At 36.2% G+C, this 5709-nt stretch overlaps 1 protein-coding gene across 1 annotated transcript in view; it reads right to left on the bottom strand.

Annotated features, from left to right (window-relative positions):
- STAG2 (STAG2 cohesin complex component) overlaps positions 1–5709 on the bottom strand; it is a 123926-nt gene that overhangs the window by 61780 nt on the left and 56437 nt on the right. The gene's annotated exons all lie outside the window — the stretch shown is intronic.

Below are 5709 nucleotides of genomic sequence, written 5' to 3'. Positions count from 1 at the left end.
TAGCCCAACAATCTTGAAAAGGAAACACAAAGTTGGAGGACTCACACACTCCATGATTTTAAAACATGCTACAAAGTTACAGTAATCAAGATAATACTGGCTTAAGGATAGATGTGTAGATCAATAGAATAAAAATGAGAATCCAAAAGTAAACCCTTATATCAATGGTTACTTGATTTTTCGATGCCAAGACAATTCAATGAAGACTAGTCTTTTCACAAATGGTGCTGGCAAAACTGGATATCTGTATGCGAAAGAATGAAGTTGGACCCTACTTCATGTTATACACAAACTTTAACTCAAAGTGGATTACAGACCAAAATATAACAGTTAAAACTATAAAACACCTAAGTAAACCTTATAACTGTGTGTTAAGCAAACTATTCTTGGATATTAGACTAAAAGCACAAAAGACAAAAAACAAATTTCACTTAATTACAATGAAAACTTCTAGATTTCAAAGGACTCCCTCAAGGATGAGAAAAGACAATCCACAGAAAAAGACAAAATATATGCAAATCATGTATCTGGTAAGGCACTTGTACTCAAAATATAAAAGCATATATTGTTCTATTGCACTTCACAGATACTGCGGGTTGTTTTGTTTTGTTTTGTTTTCACAAACCAAATGTTCGTGGCATCCATGTGTCAAGCAAGTCTATCAGAGCCATTTATCCAACAGTAGGTGCTCACTTTGGGTCTGTCACACTTTGGTAATTCTCTCATATTTTAAACTTTTTCATTATTATTATATTTGTTATTGGAATCTCGGATCTCTGATGTCACTATTGTAGTTGTTATGGGGTACCATAAATTGTGCCCATATAAGACTGTGAACTTAATAAATGCTGTGTACGTTCTGATTCCCTCATCTCTCTCCCTCTCCTCAGACCTCTGTACTCCCGGAGACATACTAGTATTAAAATTAGACCAATTAATAACCCTACAAATAACCTCCAACTGTTTAAGTGAAAGAAAGAGTTGCATATCTCTCATTTTAAATCCAAATCAAAAATGATTAGCTTAATGAAGAAGACATGTCAAAAGCAGAGACAGGCCAATAGACAGGCATGCCTCTTGAGCCAAATAGCCAAATTATAAATGCAAAAGAAAAATTCTTACAGAAAATGAAGTGTTGTTCAGTGAATACATGATGACAACAAGTGAAACGGCCGTATTGCTGATGTGGAGAAAGTTTTAGAAGTCTGGATAAGATAATCAAACTAACCATAACACTGCCTTAAGCCAAAGGCTAATCCAGGGTAAGGCCTCACAACCCTCTTCCATTTTATGAAGGCTAGGGAAAGGTGAAGAAAATGCAGAAGCTAGCAGAGGTTGGTTCATGAAGTGTAAAGTGCACATGAAAGTGCAAGGTGAAGCAGTAAATGCTGATGTAGAAGCTGCATAAGTTATCCAGAAAACTAAATAAGATAATTAACCAGAGTAGCTACTCAACAATAAATTTCCAATGTAAACAAAACAGCCTTATAGTGGAAGTAGACACCATCTTGGACTTTCATAGTTAGCTAAAAAGAAGTCAATACTGGTCTTCAAAGCTTCAAAGGACAGACTGACCCTCTTGTCAGGGACTAATACAGCTGGTGACTTTAAGTTGAAGTCAGTGTTCATTTACCATTTCAAAAATCCTAGGGCCCTTGAGAATTATGCTGAATCTACTATGCCTATGTTCTATAAATGGAACAACAAAGCATACTGTCAACCTGGTTTACTGAATATATGAAGCCCACTTTTGATGCCTACTGCTAAGGAAAAAAATTACTTTCAAAATATTACTGCTTATTGACAAAGCATCTGGTAAACCACAAGCTCTGATGGAAATGTACAATGAGATTTATGTTATTTTCATGCCTACTAACACAAAATCCATTTTGCAGCCCATGGATCAAGGAATAATTTCAATTTTCAAATCTTCTTATTTAAGAAATACATTTCACCAGGCTGTAGCTGCCATAGATGGTAATTCCTGTGATGTACATGGGCAAAGTCAATTGAAAGCTTCTGTAAATTATTCATCATTCTATATGCCATTTAGAACATTTGTTATCCATGAGAAGAAGTCAAAATATCAACATTAACAGGAGCTTAGAAGAAGTTGATTGTAACCCTCATAGATGACTTTTAGGGTTTCAAGACTTCCAGTGGATGTGATAGAAATTTCACTGCAGGTGTGGTAGAAATAGCAAAAGAACTAAAATTAGAAATGGCACCTGAAGAAGAACCTGGGTAGCTCAGTCAGTTGAACATCTGACTCTTCATTTTGGCTCAGGTCATGACCTCAGTTTGTGAGATCTAGCTGCCTATCAGGCTCTGTGCTGACAGCACTGAGCCTGCTTGGGATATTCATTCTCATTCTCTCTCTCTCTCTCTGCCCCATCCCTCAATAAAAACACTAAAAAGAGAAGAAGAAATGGAGACTGAAGATGTGACTGAATTGCTGAAATCCCATGACAAAACTTTTAGGAACTGCTTCTTATAGACGATCAAATAAAGTGGTTTCTTGAGACGGAATGTACTCCAGGTGAAGATGCTCTGAAGATTGTTGAAATGACAACAAAGTATTTAGAATATTGTATCAACTTAGATGATAAAGCAGCAGATTTTGAGATTGACTTCATATTTTAAAGAAGTTCTACTGTAGATGTAGGTAAAATGCTATCAAACAGTATTGCTTGCTACAAAGAAATCATCTGTGAAAGGAACAGTCTATCAATATGGCAAATTTCATTGTCTTATTCCAAGAAATTGCCAGTTACCCTAACTTTCAGCAACTACCACCTCCATCCGTGAGCAACCATCAATCAACACTGAGGCAAGATCTTCTACCAGCAAAAAGATCACAACTCACCAAACGCTCAGATAATGATTAGCATTTTTTAGCAATAATTTTTAATTACGGTATATACAGTTTAGGGGTGCCTGGGTGGCTCAGTCCATTGAGCATTCGACTCTTGATTTCAGCTCAGGTCGTGATCCCAGGGTTGTGAGATCAAGCCTGTGTTGGGCTTCACACTAAGCTTAGAGCCTGCTTAAAATTCTCTCTCCCTCTGCCCATCTCCCCCATTCTCACTCTAAAATAAAAACATTTAAAAATTTTTTATAAATTTTAAAAATGTATATACAGTTTAGACATAATGCTGTTGCACACTTAAAAGACCACAGCTCAGTATTAACATAACTTTTATATGCACTGGGAAACCAAAAAATTCATCTGACTTGCTTTATTGTGTTATTTGCTTCACTGCAGTGGTCTAGAACCAAACCCACAATATCTCTGAGGTATGCCGATATGAAGAACTCTTACAATTTAATAATTTTTAAAATCCAAATAATCTAATTAAAAATACAAACAAGGGCATCTGGGTGGCTCAGTAGGTTAAGCATCCAACTCTTGATTTCGGCTCAAGTCATGATCTCACAGTCATGAGATCAAGCCCTACATCAGGCTCCATGCTGAGAGTGGAGGCTGCTTTGGATATTCATATTGTCTGTCTGTCTCTTTCTCCCTCTCCTTCCTCCACTCCCCCCACTCCAGAAAATAAACAGTAAAAAACAGAAAAAGATTCTGAACATGGTTCTATACAGAAGATACACAAATGGCCATTAGCTCATCAAAAGATGCTCAATGTAACTGGCCATCAAGGAAATGGAAATAAAAAGTATAATATGATACCACTCACACCAACTAATATGGCTATAATAAAAAATACAGACAGTGACAAACGTTGGCAAAGATATGAGAAATGGAATGGTGAGAACAAATAATGGTGCTGCCACTTTGGAAAAATAGGTTGGCAGCTCTGCAAATGGTTAAAAAGTTACCATGATCCTGCAACTCAACTCCTAAGTATGCACTACCCAAGAGAAATGAAGACATATGTTCCAACAAAAACTTATACACCAATACTTATAACAGCATTTACTCACAATAGCCAAAAAATGGAAACAAACAAAATGCGCATCGAAAGATGAATGGATAAACAAAATAGAATATTATTTGGCAATAAAAAGGAATGCAGTTATGATACATACAATATGGATGAGCCTTGCAAACATTATGTTAAGTCAAAGGAACAACTCAAAAAGGACCATATATTGAACAGATCATATATATGAAATGCTCCAAAACGGTATTATGTATAAAAAGTCAATTAGTGATAGCCTAGATGTGGGACAGGTGAAGAGAAAGTGACTGCTAATAGGCACAAGGTTTCTTTCTTTAAGAATATTTTAAAATTAGGGGTGCCTCTGTGGCTCAGTTGGTTGAGCCTCTGACTTCAGCGTAGGTCATGATCCTGAGATTCACAGGTTAGAGCCATGCATCTGGCTCACTGCTGTCACCACAGAGCCCAGTTCAGATCCTCTGTCCACCTTTCCTTCTGTCCCTTCCCTGCTCATGCGCGCGCGCTCTCTCTCTCTCTCTCTCTCAAATTAAAAAAAATAAATTATTTTAAAATTAGACGGTAGTGATGGCTATAGAACTCTGCGAATATACTAAAAACCACTGAATTTACATTTTAAAGGGTGAATTTTATAGTATGTGAAGTATGATGTTTCAACATTGTATTTTTTTATAAATAGGACAGAACTAAAAAAATAAAAGCAACACTTTTTTCTTTGGGGAATAGAAGAGGAAACCACAAAGCTGATGAAAATTGTTTTTAAATAAACCAAGCTTTGAAAAATAAGAGCTAATCAAAAACAAAGTGTCACAGGGGGAAAACACTGAACTTATATACCAACAATATGAAACCTGGGTACAAAGTAAATGAATAAAATATATACAATTTGATGTACATTAAAGTAAAAAGGAATTTTTCTCTAAGAATTACCTGGCTCAGAGACTGACAGATCTTCTACAATTTTACCTGATTTCTAGATTTCAGTCCTTTTCTGTATTTTACAACAGCTTAGGTATGTTAACTAAATCAATTTAACACATTTAAGATTATGCCCAAACATGATATAGTTAATAAATGTCAAGAGACTATATTATGGGACTGTGAGATTTTTAAATATGGCCCAAAATGCTGGACACTGCTCTTCAATAAGAAATGGGGTCTATGTTCCCTTATCTAGGACTGGAGGCAGTAAAAATGATGCTTCTAAAGGCAAGTCACTGAACACCATTCAACTGCACTGGGTACTTGGAGCACTAGAGAACTAGACACTCCTGCTCAGGATACTATCCAAACCCAGAAGCCATACTGTAAGAAACCCAAGCCATATGCAAGAACCATTTGTACATACTCCAGGTAACAGTTCCAGCTGTGCCCAGCCTTCTTCAGGTTACTCCAGACTAGACAGACACCAAACAGGAATAAAGAAGCTACCAGATGATTATAGTCCCTGTTTATGTAACCTCCAAGCATTAAAGCTGTCTCAGGTAAGGCCTCAGCCATCATGGATGGGAGCACAGACAATTTCATCCCTATTTAGTTCCATCTGAATTCTAGACCAACAGATTCATAAGCCTAATAAAATGATTGTTCTTTCAAATCACTAAGCTTGGAGTGATTTGTTATGCAGCAATAGCTAAGTGAAACAAGGGCTATTTTCATTAATAAAGATACAAAAATATTTAATGAAATCTTACAAAAAGATCACCACATCACATTAAAGGTTATTGAGAAAGATAAAATAAAATTTGTGCTAGGAATACAAGGCTGCTGTAATAAATACAAGCTAAGG

Source organism: Crocuta crocuta, unplaced genomic scaffold (assembly GCF_008692635.1).
Source record: "Crocuta crocuta isolate KB4526 unplaced genomic scaffold, BGI_CrCroc_1.0 scaffold482, whole genome shotgun sequence".
Taxonomy (NCBI): Eukaryota; Metazoa; Chordata; class Mammalia; order Carnivora; family Hyaenidae; genus Crocuta; species Crocuta crocuta.
Note: the sequence above shows the minus strand (reverse complement) of the source record. Positions and strands in the feature narration are given on the sequence as shown.